The 23,603-nt window shown below is 42.8% G+C and overlaps 1 protein-coding gene across 13 annotated transcripts in view; it reads right to left on the bottom strand.

Annotated features, from left to right (window-relative positions):
- The window catches only part of RAPGEF2 (Rap guanine nucleotide exchange factor 2), a 924,668-nt gene that overhangs the window by 865,623 nt on the left and 35,442 nt on the right, over nucleotides 1-23,603 (bottom strand). The window lies entirely within an intron of this gene.

Below are 23,603 nucleotides of genomic sequence, written 5' to 3'. Positions count from 1 at the left end.
TGCAATGCACCATATCTTTTAGGTAAAGTAAGACTGTCAATTCATGGATGGTGAGCATAACCTAAAATGGCCATATGCTTTATCCACGCACAATCAGATCTGTGAGTCAGCCCTCTGCAGTGCAAGGCTTCATGTATGACCCCACAATCCCCACCCACTTCGTTAACTCGACACAGGTTTGATAGGTTTCACTTTAGACAATGGCTGGATTAAAGAGATGAACGTTTGCTCTGTGGTGGTGGGAATACAGTGAAGGAACACAGAACAGACACAGGATCCGAGATTCATCTTGGTGCAGTAAAATTCAATTTGCACTGAGAAGCAGGTGTTTGGGATAATAACATGGTAGGAATTGTACTATTTCCACACATTTAGGTTGAACATACATCATAAGATAAAAGGGGAAACCTATAAACATTTCCTGTTTTTTCGAAACTCAAACTCCATTATCCAATCTGATTGTTCCAATATTCTAAATATAGGCTTGGCCTGAATCATCAATGTGTAATAAACCTCTTGGGTGCACCCCACGCATTGCCAAAGGTATTCCAAAATGCATAGAAATAGCATGTGAAACCCAGTGAAAACTCACTCAATAAAAACACAATCTATTCCGGAGAGAAGAAATAAAATTACGATCTTCAATTAAACTCCAGATGCCTGCAGGCTCATAGCAGAGAGGGCCAATGTATTGAGATGAACTTACACGACACACTACCGCAGCCTATTATTAGGCGTCAAAGGGCTCATATCAGAGCACGGGCCTACTTCATAACAAGCACTGTAACCCACTTTAGGTTATTCAATCGTATGATTACAATTTCGTCTGTATCAACATGGGACATGCTGAATGAGGAATTATGCCATAGTTTCAAGATGAAATAAGGGTTGGTAAAATGGGTCTCACTTCAGAAAATTCATAGAACATGGCAGCAAACTCTTGACCTGAACTGGTCTCCTCTCAGAATGTACTTATTTCAATGCACCTTGTACAGGATGGGAGGGTTATGAGAAGTGTCAACCAACCAATATGGAGATCTCGAAATGGAGTCCATAATAACAATTTCGAAAGTTGGGCGTTTTTGTCGGCCAGTTTTGTACAAAAACAAATTCAGAGTTCTTAAAAACTGCACGGGAAATAAAGGATCAATATATGGTTATTATATACCTGGCAACTGTGGAGAAACTCTGAAAAGGCTCAGAAATGGACAACATATTAAAACGTGAAATATATGATACAATATTTTGAAACTTTAAAGCAAAGTACCCAACTAGCCTTGGAAAGACACTCTTGCAGGCTAGTCTCCGATCTGTTTTCTTACCTTATTTTTCTTATGGCTTGCCATCCAATCGTGTATTTTGGGATCACGATTGCTCAATTTAATATCAGTACGTTTTTTGATAAATGCACTGAAAAGCTTAAAGACAATCAGTATACACACTTAATTACGATACGTATATTGTATTATATTAGTTCTTTAAACATTTTTTTAAAAAAAGGAAAGTGGAGCACAACGGGTGCTCCATTTTAAGAGGTCACTGGTACGTCAAGACGGAAAACTGAACTGCACAAATGAATAAAGTTCTGTAGTCGGCGTGTATGTGTTCATGTACACAATGATGGTGACTCACAACAGGTTAGCAGCTTACAGATAGTATTTTGTGCAGGTGGAGTTAATCGCTTATAGGAACGCCGAACATAACAGGAAACTGCAGAGGAAGAAAATGCCATTCAAAGTCAGTGAATTATTTTCAGACTGGCACCTTCTCATGCAAGGCTGTTGTGGTTAGGAGACAAAGCACCACAGTAGTAACGGAAACGCTACCATGCCGCCTAGTCGTAGTGGTTTCTGACAATATGACTAGTAAATGATTAAATATGAAACAAAAATGACAGCTGTAAAAAGCTACAATAGAGGAGTCGTGTTTCGAAAACGGCTTGTCTGTCCGGACACTCAAACGTGGTGCAGACTTACTGCTGCTGAAAGTGGAGGACATTAGGGGTGCTCGACTAGTCCTTTCATGGTCACCTGCGGGCCTCCAAAGCTGGAAATCAGACATACCACACAATAAAAAGAAGATGGAAGGTGGGTGCCTTACTGCGAGGCATTTTGTAATGTCCCCAGGCGGCAGGCGGTTGCCAATTGGGTAGTAAGCAGGACAGTGTAGTGGTACATATGCAACCTTCTGGGAAATCGAGAGGGGGGACCAGAGGGAGCAAAAAAAGGAATCCCGTAGAAAAAAACAACGTCAGAAGGGACAATACACAGAGAAGACATGTTCCTCAGTGGCCTTTCCCGATTCATTCTCATTCTCTCTCTCACTCACTCATCTTCTCATTCTCTCTCTCTCATTCTCATTTTCTCATTCTCTCTCTCTCATGCTCATTCTCTCATTCTCTCCCTCACTCTCATTCTCTCTCTCATTTTCTCTCTCTCTCTCTCTCTCTCTCCCACCCCCCCCCCCCTCCAGGGGGCACACCACTAGACTGAAGTCCTAGGTGATCAATACGGGAGAAGCTGGCACCAGCCACAGTTTTCATGGTGCTAAAAAAGGACGGTAACTCAATGGTTTGCAAATCATGGATACCTTCCGATCTGGATTGGTTACAGCAGGGTGAAGCCCCATTCATATCCCCTCCTATATACAATTCAGAAGAGATTGCAAAAGCCTTCTTGCGAGTTAGAAATAATTTGTCAACTCGTAAAAGGGCTCAGTACGTTTTTTTTGTTTTTAAAGAAAAGCCACTTTGCAAACACAAACCCTATGATATTGTTAATTGCATGTTTGTGACCACAAAGGACTTTGTACATTAGGCGCGATATGCTTCATGTCATCTCTAAGGCAGTAAAAGCTCAGGCAGTGAAAGTCGAAGGAACATGTAGGGGTCGTCCTACATACAACTGGTGAAGCTTCAAGAAGATTAGACCTAAGGAAGGCTCCCAACCCCAAATTCTGGCCTCAAGTGATAGTCAGTGCAAGATTTTCAAAACTGATGCAACATAAGGAAAAGGCCTGCTCAGGTATGAATCTGCCAGAAGCATGAAAAACCAACCCTCAAAGAATTGGAGTATTAGGTCAGGCAGCATTGAATACAATGACAATTCTTGATTACTGTAGTGAGTCACCTATGTTACGCTATCCTGATACGTTATGCTATGCTAATTTATTTAGCACTCACTCTGCCAGTGGGTCCACCTGGAGTCAACAATTGAGTTTTATCCTGGAGTAGAATACATAAAGTATCGGAAGGGATGAAGGACTTTTTTTTCTGAGTGCCCAATTGCTCAGTCCCACCCGCCACAATTTACCAAGTATTCTGGAGAGCAGCTGCAGAACCCTGCATTGCAGGTATGCCACCTCACACGTACTGAAAAAGGTTCCTTAAGGAGCAGGCACCATTGCATTAAGCGAACACATCCCACCACTTGCCACTCACAGACTTCACTGGAAGCATTAATGGTGCAATTATCATTATTGTATATGGTATTTCTATAGCACAAATCTAGCCAAAACGAAAAGAAACGCTGTACAAGGTCACATGAAATCATACAGTCAAGGAGTGACAGGAGGGTTAGCTGGTTTGTGGACTGTTAATGTGTTGTGTAGTTCTTTAAAAGCGTGCGTCTTCAACCCTTTCCTAAATTGGAGCTGCACTGAGGTGGTCCTGATGGATTCAGGGATGTTGTTTTCAGATCCTGGGTGCATAGATGGAACCGGCCATCTTCCTTGTTTCTTCGGCTTTACACTTCTTCATATCTGATCTAGTGTCCAGGCTGCAGGTGTACCAATAGTTGCCAGAGATGGTGGTCATTTTGACACAACATTTCAGAATTGTATAGATTTATGGCAGTATTACAGCCATGGTTCTCAGACAACAAACAGCACAATATGGGAAAAAGAAAACAACGTGACATGGAGGCAGCCAGTTGGGTAGCTCTCCATTTATCTTGGACAGAATGGTTATATTAACAAGCATTGTCAAATACAATAGCTCTTACCTATGTGAGAGCTATTAACTTTGGCAAAGGTGGTTCAGCCAAGTTGTACACCACTGTGGGCTGCTGTTCAGCATGGATAAAAGTCAGTGGCGTGGAGTGGGGTACATTAGAGTGGGGGAGATTGGGGTACAGTGGAATGGGGTAGACTGGGGTACAGTGTAGTGTGGCAGATTGACGTGGAGTGGGGTAGAGTGGGGGGAAGTAGACTAGAGTGGAGTAAATTGAATTGGGGAATTGGTGTGGAGTGGGTTAAACTGGAGTAGGGTGAGGTTGACTGAGTTAGGTTGAGTGGGATAGATTGGTGTAGGGTGGGCTTGATTGGGTGGAGTGGGGTAGATTGTAGTGCAGTGAAATACTTTTAGGTACAGTGGAGTGGGGTAGATTGGGTGGCCTTTAGTGAGGTAGATTTGGGTGGAGTAAACTGGGGTAGATTGTAGAGAAGTGGAGTGGGGTAGATTGGGGTACATTAAAATGGAGTGTGTAAAAGGGGAGTGGGGTAAGTGGTTTGGAGTGGAGGGATGTATTGTGGAGTGGCGTGTTGAGCAAGTGGTGTAGATTGGAGTGGCGTGGAGTTGAGCACTGTGTCGTAGAGAGTCAGAGTGGAGTGGCATGTCGTAGAGTGGTGTGGCATGGAGTGGAAGGTTATAGAGTGGAATGGAGTAGCATAGTGGGAAGTTTGCATGGTGTAGCACACTGCCATTACAGACTACACTTTTCAATTGAAATGGCCATTACATTTGCAACAAAATAAGGTTTTACAGCACATAAATGATAATGTGTGAAAATGTCATCACCTAGTGTATTGTGCTTTGATCGTATTCAAATATTTGTTTCCACCATACTTCAGGATTACAAAAAAAATGTGCTTCATTTGTACTAATTCTGGTATATTATGAAACATTAGCATGTTCATTTTTTTTGTTGAGTGTTAGATTAAAAAACATCCACAACCCTCTCCTCTTACATTGATTCTCAGCAGGATTGTCACAAATTCTCTCACTTTGAAGGCAGAGAAAGAAAAGTAAACACCATGCTCCTTCAGAAGACAGCTGGACATTGGCCTCCGTCTTTGAATACACAACAAATGTAACATGATGATGAACAAAATTTAAAGTCCTGTTTACATAAAGCGAGTTCATGGAAGAATACAGTAAACAAGGTGTGGACAACAGGAGGGACAAACTCAAGCTGGACAGCCTAAAATAAATAAAAAGCCAGAAAATGTGAGTTACAAACCACAAAGCCAATTGTTAGCAAGGGATAGAATGCATTCCTAGGTCAGATTTCTGAATGTCTCAAGATGTCTTTAGAAAACCAGACAGCTGTGCTGTCTGGTAGGCTTCGACCTAAAAAGCAAGGTATGGTTAATCCTTCATGTGGTGATGCATGAGAATGATGAACTAAGCCAAAGTTCAAAACGAATCCGACAAAAAAAATGCATTAAAAAACACGTGCAGATGGATTAGCAAAAGCAAGTCTGGAGCCTTGCAACGCCACACATTAGCAGTGTTAAGAAAGTTCTCCAACTCCTTCAGTGTCGGGGTACAGGAACGTTTTCTGTGTTGCCAGGACATTTTAAACAGCAGTTCAAACAATCTAAAATGTGAGAAAAAGAGGCCGTCAGCACTGCTCCGGCTGATGTGGAAACTTCCGCCAGACGCCCTAGCCTTAGGTATTTCAGACAGAGTTAAACATAAATGTGTGCATAACATGCTGTTCAGGGCAGACTCAGCCATTCATTCTCCTGCAGTAGATACATGGAATACCGTTAAAAGTACTGTTATTCACGGCACTATGAAATTGCAAAGTACTATGCGAGCAAGTACTAAATACAATAATCGGTAAACACGAGGAAAGAATCTGGACGGCCGATTGCGATTCGCTACAGTAGCTTTGTACCAGCAGGTCTGTGAAAGTACACAAACTGAACCTGGCAGACCAGCACAGGCTGCTAACGATCACTGTTCTCCTCACAACAATGCAGACCTTTCGCCTGCCGACCAAGCACACAGCTTGTGCTCATATGGCATGTCTTTTGAACGAAAAACACTGCTTAGTTATGCACAAGGTGTCAGAAGGGGATCTACGGTCTTCTTCCGGGGCAGAATCCGGAAGTGCCTGCCGGGGTCACGGGGGTGTCACATAACAACGACCAAGAACCAACCATCCTGGGGCGACCCAAGCTAACTTTCCACACAATCTGCACCGTTTAATTGTTTTCAACGCCCGTGCTCTCCTGCTCTCAGCCTTGCATACATTTAAATGGTGAGGCATACAGCCTTTGCGTGGTGTCTTTGAGGTAAATAACCCCGTACGTGCGTGCGTGAAGGAGGATTTATGATTTATTTATTGGAACGGGGAATAGCTGAGCATTGCCAGTGATCACGTACTTACTACTGATTTACAAACATCACGATTAGACACATTCAGAACGAGCGTACATTGGAGTAACCACATTTTGTGCTTGCGAGGCACATTCCCACTTTGATGTCGGTGACTTTAGTTGTCAATGTTTGGGCGAGGGACGGACCTGGTGCAGGTTACCATATTTGTACAGGTCACCAGGACCATTTCTCGAACTCTGGATGTTTGGCAGCTGTAAAGGCCCTTAAGCACCATTTTTAATGCGTTTGTGAAATATAAATTGTACCTGGCTGGTTCTGTTTGGGGATATTTGTTTCCGATTAATACCAATAGTATACTATATCAGCACTCCTGGAGCCTGCAGCCAGACTCTCAAGTGAATCCTCACCATCTTCAACATTTCACCATTTCCACAGCATACACCAACCTCTCAACCCAATCAGCTGCGGCGGAAACAAGCTTGGATCAAGGAAGGCCAAGAGGTGACGTAAAGGATCAGCTATAATGTATGGGAAACCTGGAAGTGTAGGCGGGGGAAAAGGGGGCAAAGGTCTAATGGGCCTTGATCTGCCGAAAATTCTAGATTCTCACTGCAACTTTCTCGTCTGGAGATGTGTGTCACTGTAAAGCATAATTATTAAAACTATCGTATCAGGATAGCTTTAGCTCATGGTTACGCTATCTGCTTTCAAAATATTTCCACTCACAAATCTATCTTGTTCTCAAGCTTATCTTGTTCTCCTCATTCTATACAATATAGCAAATGCGTGAGGTCATCACGTTTGGCGTTCTGTTACTTAATTGCCTTTTGCTTCACCACTAACTGTCCAAATGCTCTTTTCACTGCCAACTGAAACTACAAGATCTCATGTTTCCAGGTTGCAAAATGCATATTTTGCCAACTATAAAAGGAACACTGTATCGCACGCCCTACAACAGCATTTAGACATAAGACCAACAGAAAAATTAAAGGGGAAATATAACAATTCCTGGCTAATGAACACTAGCATTACAATACAAGAGAAAGCGATGGAGTAGGAGGTGAAAAGAGATGGAGATAAGACATTTGTAGTCAATAACTAACTAATAAATAAATAAATAAATAATGCAATAGCTGAAACATTGTGAAATACAAAGGAATGCTAGAAGACGAACACTAATACTGAGTTAGAAAAAGAGAAAACAGCATCACAGAGGAGAAAAATACAACAAAACAGTAAAACGAATCTACAACTAAAGAATGATAGAGACATAGATGAGCAGAGAAGGAGAAGAGAGATAAAAAGAGCTGAGCGAGAAAAGGCTGCATTGGAGGAGACCAGTATGGAGAGAACAGCCCAAAAAAAAGAAGAGTTGGGACAGAAATACAGATACGAGATAAGGGATCCTGTACTAAAATATGATTAAATCACATAGTTACCCGTTTTTACTGATTATTACAGCTAAATACACACATAAAACAATATTTTTCATGTCTGTATTAACAAAAAAAGTAAAGAAAAGAAAAGTACAGAAAATTGATATTTTTTCTATGACCAGGCAAATGCCTGTGCAGATTGACAACAGGGAAAGTATAAAAACAAAAAAAGAAAGAAAAACTTAAACTCAAAATCTTCTTAAATAACTTATACGTGCACTTATTTCTACTGTAATGCTATTGTTTTCACAAGTGTATTTTTATATTTTTCGGTTTAGAATGCCAATTCATGACAGGCTTGAAAGTATGAGTACACATTTATCATACAAATAAATGTTAAGCTATACGATGTACAACTTATATTTGTTCACTAAACACAAAATAAAGATGATTAAATACTAATTTGGGCAAACATAAATAAGTGTAAATACAGACAAATATTCAAAAAAATAAATGCCATATAGACAGGAGCTCTATTTAAAATGGGCTTCAAGACTTATAATAACGTCTCACTATTGCCTTATTACAGACAATATGACATCACAAATAGTCTCCCATTCAAAAAATATCTGCATTTCCAAATGGTGCGTTTGCTGGAGAAGTGGAGAAATGTGGCTCAATGATTAGAGTGGCAGACCCTGATGCAGAGGTCTAGCCCGGGACTAGGGTTCAGTTTCCCGCCTCGGCGGGTCTTTGGGCTCAAAAATTCCACAGACCTGATAATTCTCGCCTCGGTGCCTATTCCAATCATGGAGTCCCACTCTGCAACTCTGGGCAATAGCTTGCTTAATCTCCACAACGTCCCCCACAACGCTAAGGATGCCTGGCCTCCACCTTGGGGGTGCCCAGGAGTGGATGCCTCACAGGGAAAGCCAGGATGGGTTCCACAGCGGTATTCCTACAAGCGCCTTGAGACCCTTGCGGGTGAGTAGTGCGCTATACAAGTATCAATTTAAAAATGTTATCAATTTGCTGGGGTCTGTCTATTCATACATGAAATCAGAATCGAACAAAGACCACAAAAGCACTGCTTGTATGCTTGCTTTGAATTGCAGCGTAGTACAATATACCAAGTGGTATAAGGAATCAAATACCTACACACTTGAACATACCCAGGAAAAGGACGTTCCCTTCCCGCATGCCTGCAGACTTGTGGAGGTCAATGTTAGCCGTTGACCTGTGTGCCATGCAATATCCTGATAACCTATAGCTAGGGGTACCTTATGTCATATCTTGCCAAGGACTGAATTGACATTTCCTTGAAAACACGAAAACCTAACTTTATCGTATGTACTTAACCACCAGAACTCTAGATTAAGGACTGTCAAACCTTTGCTTTACTGAAAATCTGGGCTACATCAGCTAATTCATGTTGGCATGGCTTATGAGCAAATGGACTTTCAAATGGAAGATGCGTGCATTTTCATTCCGGCCACATATTCACTCATCCGTCATAGGACTTCTCAGCACATTTTTTTTACTCTCCCAGTTTAACAGCCCACATCAACGCACACAATGTGCTTTGTGTGCCACTGAAAGGCAGGGACGCTGCCAACAAAAACTGCGCCACGCCAAGCCCAGCAGACATATTTGGCAGTCACTGCGTATCCCTGCATTTTATCTCCGCACACCCACATTAAGAAACCCACACATAAATACGGCACTTGTCTAAATAGGAGGTTTTGCCAGAATACGTAAAATGTTGTGATGCATCTGTAATAAGTGAACACAAATGCTCCATTAATTTCTTAATTCTGCCTTCGTCATTTGTTCCAAAGTCCCGCATGGATTATTTGATCTCGTTTTCAGTTCCTACAAAATGCACTTGCTCTGACCTTCCTTCGCAGGGCGCTCACTTTACTGGGACGACCGACATTTTTTGTCACAGATTCCAATGACCAATCACAGCAGGGGTATCCATCAGCCGGTACAGTAAGGTCAGACCTGCCAAAGATTTGCTTAACATCCAAGCAAGGCACAGTTTACATACATTCAGTGGTCGTCTCGTTTAATACCTGAACTCAGGATATGCTAGTCCGAGTCAGTATTTGAAATGGAATGAAGTGTATGCCAAAATGGCCTTATTTAGGAAATATTACCCTCTATTTATATTACTGGAGGAATCATGTCCATCTGTGGCTAATTAATGTACGATTTTGTTTAAGCATTCACCATGGGGGGGGGGGGGGGGGGGGGTGGTGTGTGTGTGCGTGTGTGCGTGTGTGTATGTGTCCTTCACTTCTCTGGCTGTCACCTGCAAGCTCTTAAGAAATGCATGACTTACATATCGAGTTGTTTATTCCCATTTTTAGGTTTCACCTGCACAGCGCTTGCAAAATCTCTTGTATTTAATATAGCTTAAAAGGGGGCTCTTATCAATTCCCATCAATTAATTACTGTGTTAATTCGCTTTTGTGTACATTTTTTTTGTGTTATCTTCCACTGGCTACACACATTTACGATACTTCTACTAAAGTTGTTCACTTGGTTTAAACCCTATTCACTGCCAAGATAAGATCTCTTCACACGAAAAAGGCAGGCAGCTTCTAACAGTATGTTGGAATGCTTACTTTTTAGGTCTCGCCTGTCGATGCGCATGCGCATCGAGCAAGCGAGACTATTGCGAGTTATCCACTCTTTATCCACACTGCAAGGAATCGTGGCGATTCCTTGCAGTGCCCGTGACTTTTAAGGTCAATGCGCATGCGCATTAAGCTTATGCGCATGCGCATTGACCTTAAAAGTCACGGGCGCGTGCATGTCCGTCTCTGTTTACCCGCTCCGCCCCCTCCCCTTCCCGCCGTGTCGCATTTCTCCTCCCCCCTCCCCTCTCTTCCCTCCAGCTTGTTGTTTGTATAATTTAACCCGCTCCGCCCCCTCCCCTTCGTGTCGCATTTCTCCTCCCCCCTCCCCTCTCTTCCGTCCGTCCGTCTTGTTTATAATGCCACCGTGGGTTCCCTTTCTGTACCGGGTGTTGATGGATGTTTTCAGATTTTCTGCCCGACCTCCAGTGCGGTTAAATTCCCATCTTTCCCTCCCCATGTGCTCCGATCCCCTCCCCCACCTCTTCTGCCCGTGATTGCCGCTCCGTCTCGCTCGGTAGTGGCAGGGAGATTTACTCTCTGTTAGGTTCCCGCGGGGAAAATGAAGGCGCACAACATAAGCACAGATAAGGAGGAGGCAACCTGCTCTGTGCCAACAAGAACGGACCAGCCCGAAAGAGGAATGTAGACTGACTGTTGCTTGCAGCACTGCAGATAAGGGTTCAAATAAATTGATAAATCGTGTTGCTGTTTTATTGTAAAACCGAATTACAGGAGAGGAAAACCGCGACAGTATCTTTAAATCTGTAGCAGTGTACTGCTCGTCTCCATCAGGGTGCAGGTCTTTGTAAAAATGGTTTAATCCTCTTCGTACCGACTGTTTCTGTTGCTAGTAGAGACTCCTTGCTAATAAAATATATCACCTTGTAGTGGATTTAATTGAACTCCACATTCGATGTTCTGTTTCCGGTAAAGCACCACGACAAACTATCTGCAAAAGTGTGGTGGGGAACTTGGGTTTAAAGCAATAACATGTTTGAGAACAAACTTTCGTGAAATAATATTTGTGGAACCTTCAAAAGATCGCGCCTTAAAAGATGGAAAATGTTTTGGAACCCAAGTATAACCAACAAGTTCGTGTTTACGTCCGTCCTTTCTGTGCTGCTTCCAGTTCCCATGTTATTATTAGGTCTGGCCTTTGAGACGCTTTAAGCGGTTTCACCTTATTGTTTTTCCACGAAATCCATACATGAGTTGCATACAAGGAGAGTGTTTGTCAGCACGCTTTATCTATTGGCCCGTTAAATTGTCATTCACGTTTTGCTTCCATCCACCACCGCACGGCATATCGCAAAAAGCCATGGGTCAGCCTACTTTACCCATTGGCTCCCTTCGTTTTGAGTGACTGCACAAGACCTGTGCACATTGTTCTTAGCCACCAAAATAATACTTTCTCTGCAATGGCCATGCAGGGGTGAAGTTAACTTTTCATTTAATGTATTCTTTTATATAATATAGCTAAAGTTCTGGCTGTTTATTTTTCCTGCACTTCGAGTGCTTACTTTATTGGGGATTTATTTCCTTACTGCTTTTTTAAGTGTTGACATTTTAACATTGTAGCTAACTAGGATTTGAGTGCATGGTTAATTCCTTTTTGTCTTTTTCACAAGTAATACAATGTATGGCACAACTAAAGGAGACCACTAGTAAAATGGCCACAATAGTGAATGTGTTTTTTCATTTTTATTTTTATGAAAGCCTATGGTGGACACGTATAGGTAGCATTTTTTTGTGGTACATATTACAGTAAAAAGGTGTTAAACGTTTTATGTAATTAGAGTAACTAACTGCTAGCATTAAGAAATGTGAAAAAGAATCCGTGCTAGCTGTGAACCGAGTTTGGCTTTTAAGCCGTTCAGGTTGGTTTGTCAGACTTTTCCCAAAAGCACCAAATTTACTGTAGGCCGAGACCTATCCAGGAATGTGTAGCTCCAGAAGGGGTGTTTGGGTTTCTAACCAGGTCAATGTGCAGTTTGCAGCTGTTGGTGCTGTGCTGGTTTAGAAAGTGTCCGGTACGCACTTTCTGCAATATACTGTTTGTTGCCTAGTACAGCGGTTCTTTGTCCTATGGCACAAGGCTAGCCACCTGGGATGCAGAGCACTATCTTTTAATGCAGAAAGAGAGGAATAACGATAAACACAGCACCACCTTTTACAGGCAAAAAATAAACCTGCAGCTCTATAGGAAAGACATTTGTTACAGCAATCCATTTAGTCTTACATGAAAAACGTATGCAACGCTATGTCTGTGTGTGTACAGAGCAATAAGGCAGCAACTCGAAACATCCCCTCGCACAAGATGTGGTGTAACAGGAACTTACTCATGCTGGTAGATGGCAGAATGCCCTGTACTAGTCAATTGTTGGATTTGTGTTATCGGCATTGAAATACAGCCAGTGACCAGATTTGTAATGCCTGGGGAAATGCTGATAACAGCCTACTCTTGCACTGACCTTACTTAGGTTCCCTTTCATCTCTAATGTGATTAGAAAACAGTCTGGGGGAGAGACAGGTGGCAGACAGTTATTCGTCATTCATTTATTGCAGAAATAGCCAACACCCTCAACCCCTCAGCCTCACCCTCACTCACCCTCAACCCCTCACCCTCACTCACCCTCACTCACCCTCAACCTCATGCTAAAGATTTACAAAAAAACCCATAAACAATTCTAAATGCACTAACTCTAATGCTGCGAGACCTATTGCATTTCTAATGCTTGTTATTACTTAGTTGTGTAAAGCAGATGCTTTAACCTTACAATGTTTGTGGTATTTCCTATTCAGGCCTCAGTACCATGCACATTGTAGGCATTATCAGATTGATTTTTTCAACTTAATCTATTTGGTCATAATGATCACATTCTAAATGTAATAAACAATGCAAGTTAAAAGTGAAGTGAATATACATAAGCTATGCTATATTTTACTGCTAAACAGGCAGCCACAAGAGCAGTTACCTGGCAGCGAACAGGATTATGATTTGAATGATGCAGCAGGTGCAGTAGCAACAGGCCCAGAAGTTGCCATAACTTCTCTAAACACCTAATTTGCCATATTGGACTACTAAACAGGCAGTCACAATTGCAGTTAACTTGCTGTTAAAAGGGAATTGATGTGAATGGTGCCACAGGTGCAGTGGTACAGGGCCAAAAGCTCAAGGTACCCTACTAAACACCTAATATTGCTATGTGTTACAACTAAACAGTCACAAGTGCAGTTTTCTTGCAAGCACTCAGGTCATGATTTCAATAGTGCAGTAAGTGTAGTGGCACCGGAACCAAAAGCTCCAAGCACTCCACTAAACACTGATTATAACTATATTTTACAACGAAACAGGCTGTTACAAGTGCAGTTATCTTTCAGGCACGAGGGTAATGATTTGAATGGTTCAGCCTGTGCAGTGCCACCGGACCAAAAAGTTGTCAGAACTCCTAATATTGCTATATTTGACTACTAAACAGGCAGCCACAATTACAGTTCCCTTGCAGTTAAAAGGGACTTGATTTGAATGGTGCAGCAGGTGCAGTGGCACTGGGGCCAAAGCTCTAGGGACCCTACTAAATTCAGATTATTTCTAAATTTTAGTACTAAACAAGACAGTTATCTAGCGGGTAATAGATTCATGATTTGAATGGTGCAGCGGGTGCAGTAGCACCAGGACAACAAGCTCTAGGTACCCAAATAAACACCTCACATTGCTATATTTTACTACTAAACAGGCAGTCACAAGTGCAGTTACCTTGGAAGCACTAGGGTCGTGATTTGAATGGCACAGAAGGTGCAGTGGCACCAGGGCCAAAAGTTGTCAGAACTCTTCTTATCACCTAATATTGCTATATTTTATTTACTACTAAACAGGGTTGCGAGCTATACATGCACACCAGTCCTATTTTTATAGCTGTAACCCAGGTGCATGCTGGTGCTTTTTAAGGGTGTTAGTTATAGGTGCAGGTCAGTTCTATTTTACAGATGTCTGGTTTATTAAAAGGTACAGTAACATTTTTCCATGCATCTTACTCTTGATAAATATACATGCAAAAACAAAGGGTAAACCAGTATCCAAAGAACCTGAACAATAAGCATAAAAATATATCAACAGTGGCTCAATCAGATTCATTTAAATTAATTTACATTCAGCAGCTGTACCAAGTGGCAATCCTATTTATTATGCAATGTACAGATCTGTCAAATGACAATTCCAAGGCAAGAGTGTAACAAACAAAGAGGAACTCTAATCTAAAACAGGGTGTGCAAGGCATATATATAGTAAGTAAATACATACACTAAATCCATACAGGGTGCTAAAGAAAACATTAGTGAAAATAGAAAAAAAAATCAGCTGGAATATTTTGCTCATAACAAAGAGTATATGTCAAAAGTGTATCAAACTAAACGTAAGTGGGTCTAGTGGATGGCATGAATGCAGCGCAAAGAAGGATGTAGGTCACAATTTCGAGCCCAGGGGTAATATTTACACAGGGCCATCATGAAGGATTGGTCAGCTACATTTGCGGGGTAGCAGCCCTCAAATTTAACAAGGAGGAATGATTTAATTAAGTGAAAACTTAAAAGAAGGACATAAGATCGCCAGCTTCTGGAGCTAATCGTGGCACAATCAAAAATTTGAAAGAAGTTGAAGATTAAACCTGTGCACCATCCCCTTCCTGCGGCGGGATATCTTTGGAGAGGTCGGAATGTAAGTGCACGTATGAGTTGGCCAGAAAGGGACTGATCAACAAGTCAAGTTCTTTCAAATGTTTTATCACGACATGGCTCACTCGAGAAGCCGACAAACGTATGCCCTTCATTTTTTAAAACTTTATAAGAGCTCTGCACCTTGCAACCTTTAATGGCTGGTATGCCACAAATGTGCTTGACCAAGTCTTGAAGACCCATGCAAATATTTCACCCTAGGGTTGAAAACGTCAACATACAACCCTCTTTGGGTTTATTCGTCTCATCCACTAGGACCACTTCAGTCCAGATTGTTACAATTTTGACTTGCATCGTTTATTATAACGAAAATATTGCACTCAATAAGTCGTATCTTTCATAAGGCCACAAAGCACTCCAGCTGTCATCAGGTTCCCAGGAGAGCTTTTCAGAATACATGGTTGATACAGCGTAACAAAAAACATAGTGATGTAAGGAGTGGTTTAATCAATCTCAGCCACTGGCGATCACTCTAGGCCGATTCCAGACCACCATTTCTTGCCCACTATGTTGCACTAGACAGAGTCAAGCCAAGAGCAAATCAGCCTTGAACATACTCCAATAGGAAAGTCCACCTCAGGCTCCCAGGCTGGGTTCCCACTAGGTGGTAACACAATCAACCTAGGGGTGGTCTCGCCCTACTTGGGCCTCCTCAATGAGGCATAGCTTTGTCCTGGGCACATGATACGGGAGCCACGTAAGGGCTTTCCAAGCACACTTAGAGCATTTACTGAAGCAACCAACAAAGTGCTGAAAAGAATGCTCAATTTAACCTCAGCCACTGGCAGGATCACTCGGGCCACATTCCAAACCACTGCTTAAAACAGTGTGCCATTGCAGACCGGAATGTATGGAGAACACTGCATGAGATGCACCATGATCAGAACCACACTCAAATCACTGTGTGGCAAATTTGCAGCTGCCTTCATGTCCTACTGCAGTAAAGTGCAAGCATGGATTTGGACACACATACACGGACACGGCCCCCTACCGTCCCACCTTCTCGCTTTTTTAGCAGTGGTCTCCATAATCGAGGTATGTAAAGATTTCTGAAATAAGAAATGTCTTCGAGTGACGTGTCTGCTAGTTCTACATGTGTGGAATCTAAGTACATGATATTTTTGTTTCTAATGCTGCAGTTTGCGGATGCACGTTACTCTAATTTCTATACCTGTGAGCAGTATGTGCATGTAGGTGTTAAATTTACTGAAAAATGAAACATTTGTTTGTTCTGTAAATAGGTACTTTAGACACATGGTGGTCTCCCCTTTTCCACTGCTGTTAGATGTGGGGGCATACTGGCCATTTTTCCATACCCCAAAGGTGCACAGTGGTCCTATTCCTAAAACAGTGAGCTCTTGCTGCATGCCGGTCCTTTTCCTAAAACAGTTAGTTCCTGCTGCATGTGGGTACAATTCCTAAAATAATGAGCTCTTGATGCATGCTGGTCCTATTCCTAAAGCGGTGGTTCTGGGAGTATACCGATTCTACTTCTGAAATTATGACCTCGAAGTGCCTTGTTTTTATTTCTACTGTTCTGAATGTTAGGTGAAAGCTACCCCTATGTGTTTATAGAGCTGTGACCTCTGGGAGACTTATGGTTGTTTTCTATAACTGTAAGCTCTGGGTGAATACGAATCCTATTTCTTGAGTTGTTAGCTGCCATTGTCTTTGTAGCCTTAGGCCCGAGTCCTTGCTCCTAGGTAAGGATTTTTAGAAGGCTTTCTTCAGTGTGTGGATTTAAACCTTTGACTGTAAAATTGCTTGGCAGCCACAGTCCAGCAGCATAATAGGCAGAATCAACATGTATAGAAGAACTTTCATAAATTAAGCTTTCTCCCCCACCAGCACTCAAAGCTCGGCTCACAACTAACTCAAATTGCATATTATGTAAAGAGAGATGGACATCATAGCTCAATTCTACCGCAGAAAATGCAAAATGAGTAAACACACTTGTGAAACAAAAAAAATAGGCAACTGCACAAAGCCACGGACAAAGTCTACGCTTCTTTCACAAGGACTACAACAGTGTGGGCATTTGCAGCTTTATGGGTCCACGTCTTAAGTTAAGGTACACGTGTTCATGTTTTCAGGTTGTTTGTTGTCAGTGCACAGCCTGTGTAAACTAAACTACAATAAAGGATTGACAGCCACCAAAGTAACATTTCTGTTTTTAAAAAGATAAAGAAAGCAGACTAATTACCATAAGAGAAGCGATGAACAATAAATTGCAAGGATATTTCGCAAAGTTTTCTGCACAATAGTTACTTCTCAATTAAGTCTGAGTCTACTAATCAATAAGTCCATATAAACAATACCACAGACCTTAAGCAACCATTATTTAAGATATATCAAACATGTATTTAAAACACATCAAGATAGACCATCTTAAAAAAATAATTTCAAAAGCAATCATAGGTGATTTTAGCAACAGCAAGGACTTAAAGACATTTCAGACACTACGAATTCCACTTAGTCGAAAAATGTTCAGTAAAAATTGATTCATTGAGTCATGAAACTTAGAACAGATGAGTATTGTATAAGCGAGGAAATCTTTAGGAGTTCGGCTATAAGTGTGCATTTCATCATTAACCACCTTGTCCGAAAACTACAACCACGCACACTCTGGCGGAGATTTCAGCTGTACATGAACACATCGCCACAACTATATTCCCGGCTATATTTCTGACCTTATTGTTGTTACACCTTTGAAGAGTTGGTTGAGAATCTGGTCAAGTCCCGTTCCTATTTTAAGCCAACATGTCCTAGAGGACTGTATCTCACTCAAGGTGGCCTTGAATATCCCCCTTGCTAGGTTAGGTCCTGGAGCAGTTGACGAAGATAATCCGCCCTGGCCAGTTCAAGACTACTACACCCCAGTGATATGAGGGACAACAAAAACATGTTTTTGGCTAAGCGGCTGGGGGAAAGGGAAGGCATGTAACTCACTAAGCCCATTGTGAGACAATATATAATGTTGAGCTCAAGCCCGCAGGGGAAGCCCTACTTGTGGTTTGTTAGTAATATTCATCATCGTTTCCTGTTGATCAGATTCAGATTAAATTTTATACACTGGTTTTTAGCTGCCCCCAAATGATTACCTAAACCAGCTACTTTAAAGCCATGTCCTTGTGATAATTGTTCAGAGCAGAACACCATGGACTTTATGTTTTTCTGTGATTTTTATTCTTAACCTGCAGAAAAAAATCTATCCTCCCTTTGGTAAAGACCTGTAAATTTGCACAAGTAAGGTCTGCTCTTTTGTATTTACAAATGCTTTCTTTCCCCATGGTCAGCTTTGCGGTTGCAAGCTTTCTTTCAGGAGCCCTAACACAAAGGAAGAAGTTGTTTAAGGATTAGAGAGCTCCCATTTGTTTTCCGCGTGTATGGGAAGGTTTTAGCGCGGGGACACGTCGAGAGACGTCACCAGGCGCTCTATAAGCTCCTATAATAATAATAATAATAAAGAACTTGCACACACTTTATCGTGGTACCCATAATGGATTGAACTCGATGATTCTGTTCCTGTGAATGCACTGACACTTCTACATTTTATATGTCTAATTTTCAAACCCTGATTCTGTACTTCTCTTTTAGTGTCTTGCCCTAACTTGTCCCTTTTACAATTGGCCCTTGTTGGTTTTTACTTCTGTCAAATTGGAAACGAGTATATGCTAAAGGTTTCTTTTAAAAATCTAGGTATTCATTTTGATTTTAAGTATGTAAGTTTTATTAATGTGCTTTTATGCTCTATATTGGCCAAATAAGTAATTATTGACTATGACTACATTCCATTTAGGGAACCAGTTTAACATTCATTTGTAAACGCAAATATTTTCTCCGAAATAAATATAATGTTTAAAGTATATATAACATATCTATAAATATCCTTTCTGTATCTTCAAAGTACTCGAAAAGGTTTGGGAACAAAATAAATAGCATCTGATGTAGCAAAATCTAATAGGTGTAATAAAATGGATAGCCATTATGGCAACACACATTTTTAGGTCTCGGCTAGAAGCGCGCTTAGTGCGTTCTCGCGAGCGCTTCTAGCCGAGAACTATAGTCGTCGGCTCAGCCGACAAAGGGAGACAAGAGCTGGCCACGCGCGCAGCATGGTCAATGGGAGAGGGAGAGACAAGAGCTGGCCACGCGCGCATGGGATTTGGTCACATGCGTGAGTCAGTCTACTCGTAGCAGCCGATGTGCACGCTCACGGCGACGGCGTCTCTGCCGTGCGCCACAGCCCCATGATGAAGGTGATGTCCGTGGATGCTCGCCGTCTACGGCAGCTGCTGCTCCCGGACTGCCCGCAGGGGGCCGGCACTGGGGCGCTTCGTGGTGCCGGAGGAGGCGGCGGGAGCCCGGCTCCTGGAGGGCGCTTTAGTGAACTTCTCTATGGAGAGAAACCTCTGACAGTGGGCATCTGGACATCTGATGCGCACAGGATACCCTGCACGTAATTTGTGGAGTTATTTATACCGTGCTTTTGTCCGTCTAAGCACTGAATAGCAGGTTTGATTACATCTTGTGTTTGAACTGCCAGGCTCCTGCGCTCACAAACGACTCACTGGCTCACCCACCACAACTCCGAGCAGCTCAGTTCTAACATCGCCTGCTGTCCCCATCATCGGAAGGCTTTGCTTTCACATACCATTGCGTAGAAGGAAATAGCTTTATTTTGTAATGCGCTGTTACACAAAAATGTATGCACCCTGCTCAGATGCCCCTTACTTAGATTGCGCTGGTGGTTGCAGGTGACTCACTTTGGGCCTCGCTCGTAACATATGCACGCATTGTTGTTAAAGTTAGTTGGAATAATGTGTTCAATTGGCAGAAAATGGGCAGTACAATTACGTACAGGGGGGCCCTAAAATATATCTTGCGGGTCCTAAAAATCATTAAAATATAATGTCTTTGGGATTTGTAATATATTGCTGTAATGTTTGTCAGTTGGTGTCTGTGTCCTAGATTAGTTACAAAACAATATAGCTGTTCTCGACCCGTGCAGTCATCACCCGCAGCACCTCCTCCGACCCCCCCCAGACCAGACAGACACCAACTCACGCAGCTGTACAGAGACAGAGGGACACAGACTAAACATTTCCATTCCTTCACCTCATCCAGCAAATAAACACGCCGCCGGGGCTGCAGGCTGTGTGCGAGGGGTGGAGACAGCACTCCGGAGAGTTTGCACTGCAAACGAGAGACCGCCTGCCAGCTGCAGGGCTTAGACTGCAGGCTCCGCGGTGTGTCACGCCACTGTTGACTGGACAGACTTTATTTACATGGGGGGCCGCAGGCGGGAGACAGCAGACTTCACACACGGGCCGCTGAAGACGGGGCAGTGTACACACGGCTGCAGCACACGCTCTGAAGGACAGGCTGCAACTTCTTACCGGCGAAGAGGACTGCTGGAGACTTCCAATACACCGGAGATGAGACTGCACGCAGCAGGCTGGAGGCTCTGCTCTGCAGGCCGGACACTGGTGCCGCAGACCGGAGCCCTCACACTTGACTGCAGACTGCCCCGGGACTTTCGGAACTGGCAGCTTCATGCTCTGACGGATTGCAAGAGAGCAGCTGCCAAAGCACTGCTCCCTCACACCGGCTCTGATTTCAATAATTCTTTATTGGCAAGGACTACAAATGCACACGTTTGGCATCAGTCGTTTCCCTCCCTTGCCTCCTCCTTCCATTTCTTTCCCTTCTCCCAGGCCCGCTCTCCCTCCCAGTCTCCCCCTCCTCTCTGCCGAGGTCACACAGCGCCCCGCGTAGACTGTGCAGGCTGCGTGCGCTGGGTCGGTCACGGCGGTCTCGTGCCCACTCTGGCTGTGTTGTAAGGTCTCCAGAGGCTGTCTCTGTGTGCTCAAGATTCTCACGGCGGTCTCTGTTGAGACTTGCTTGGGCATTTCCTTGAGTCGGGGTCTGTAAGAGCGGTCTCTCGGAACAAAAGGTCCCAGAAGTACTGGTTGCTTTGAATCAGGCGGGGATGAATACATGTGGCATCTCTCAGAGTTTTCTCTGTGTGACGAAGTCTCAGTAAAGTGTCTTGTTGAGGTGCTGAGATCTCATGGCATTCTCTTCGTATGGAGGTCTCTTGTGTGTTTTTCTGTGGTTAGTGTGGTGGGACTCGTGGGTGAGGTGGTCTCGGAGAGGTTAGCGCCGTAGCATGCAAGGAACGCACACACACAATTGCTTTGGGTGTGGTCAAATGACCCTGTGCGGTCTTTGCACCTTTATTATATAGCCTCTGGCCACGCCTGGCCATAGGGTGTTACAGGGTGCAACTTTCGGGTCACACCAGCACAGTGAGGGTGGTGCTGGGGTCATTACAACCCTCCCCAATTTGGAATTGGCCTTTGTCCTGGTGTTGAACAAACAAAGTCTCTAAATCTTTGGCTTGGCGGTGGATTTGGCCTCAAGTTGTAACACAGAGGGTGGGAGCAGCTGCTGCCATCTTCAGACCTTGGCTCCTGCAAGGGGTCTCTCTCGGCGCCTTCCTTGGTACTCAGTGGCTCAGTGGTGGGGAGGGTCGAGAATCTTTCCCCTGGGTCAAGCTGTGGCCACGGGTCATCCCAGGTGGCTTCTTCATCTCCTGACTGGCTGGCTTCTTGCTTTGGACGATCCACCCCTTCGGAACACCGATACATTTCCTGTGACAACCTTACTCTCTCGTTTAGTGGAGACCTTGGTGCCACTCAAGCGGGAGACTGTCCATGTACCTGTTTCACACGGCATCCGGAACTTCCATCCTGGCCATGGATTTTTTACTCAAACAATGTCCACACAATTACATTCTACTGAATACAACATACACTCCACACAATACCACTCAGTGTCACATAATTATATGCTATATAATTACACTGCGCTCAACGCAACATACACTCCAAATACCACTCAGTGCCACATAGTTACACGCCACATATTACACTCTATCGCATCACTCCACACCACCACAGCATCACTCAGGGGCACCACAACATAACTGCGCTACCACAGCATCACTAAACGCCACAGCATCACTCGTCGCCACCACAACATCACTCAGTGCCACCACAGCAGCAGTCTGTGCAACCATTCAACAACAACTGGTTCAAAGATGTTCTCTCAATGTTTCAAGCTTTATTACAAATGTCACAAAAAGATGTTAATATTTCCCTTCTGTCCTTGGATTTTCGTCACAATAAAATACACTGAACATTAGCTTCACAAAAGATATTTGCAAAAGTTTAATCTATTGCAATTATAAATTACAATAACTTTTATTTAAGTATTAATTAATAAAAAAATTAAAACCAATTGTTATTTGTAATATCAATACATCTAAGTTGCGTAAATACAACACATAGTGCATTTCAAATGCTATAGGTGTCACATTTGCGAAAGTTAAAAGTATTGCCATTGTAAATGACAAAGCTATTAATTTTTCTATTTTTAAAACCAACACATAAATAAAAGATTTGTCATTTGCAATACCAATAGCTCAAACTTTCCTAATGCGAGACCTATTGCATTGCAAATGCTTGTTAAGCCTGGCACTGCAGTGAAAAAGAAGTCAGCAGCTCAGATCACCCAGTACATGGGAGCTGGTTACAGCCTGGTACGTAAAGTACTTACAACCATGGAACTTTATGTGCAGCAGCAAACCACGCGCTGCAAAACAGACAACTGGGTTTTTTCCAGGACTCGCAGCTTTCTGCGCAGCTGACCGAAAAGCAGGTTATTAATCCTATTTTATGCTTTCCCTCGACCACATAAGCTTTCCCAGCTAAATCTGAACAGGCTTTAGCTCATTACAGCCACGTCCACACAGAATAACTAGCTTAGAGGTATGCTCTAACAGTTACGCTACCAGGTTAGCATGGCTGGAAGGCCCTGGTGACGCGAAGAGTCCAGATTAAGTCCATCTAAAAATACTGCTCACGTCGGGGGAAACAAACAGATCTAATCTGACAAGCTACATTGAGATGCACAAGCAGTCACATTAATACGGAATATTAACCACACAAAAAAAACAAATCTAAAGACATGCTACACCCTACACTTCACAAAAACGAATTCGACTTACCAACTGGGGAGGAATACCAGCACAGGCAAACTTTGTATACGAGTTTGTGGCATTCCTAAAAGCAAGAACCTAGGCAGTGGGGGCACTGTGCATGGTCATAGGCAGTTATACAGCCAATCAGTGACAGGAGAGGTAGCTGCATGGGAACTGAACTGTTAATTCGTTATTATTTAGGGCGGTTTTATGGTATTTTTTTTAACATTTCTGTCTGTATTTATCCATATTTATTTTGTGTTTTGAGAATAAATGGTGTTGTTAAATCGTAGATTTCCACGTTTATTTAACTCTTGAATGTGCACTCAAACATGGATGCCGCTCACATTTTGGCAATTTAAGCAGCCAGGTATAACCAAACACTACACTCACAGGTATGTATTAGCGTTATACTACAAATATATGTTAACATATGCCATTATTTAAGGAAATCTCAT

The sequence above is a fragment of the Lissotriton vulgaris genome, chromosome 3_1, assembly GCF_964263255.1.
Source record: "Lissotriton vulgaris chromosome 3_1, aLisVul1.2, whole genome shotgun sequence".
In the NCBI taxonomy this organism is placed as follows: domain Eukaryota; kingdom Metazoa; phylum Chordata; class Amphibia; order Caudata; family Salamandridae; genus Lissotriton; species Lissotriton vulgaris.
This window is presented reverse-complemented; position numbering and strand designations above follow the sequence as displayed.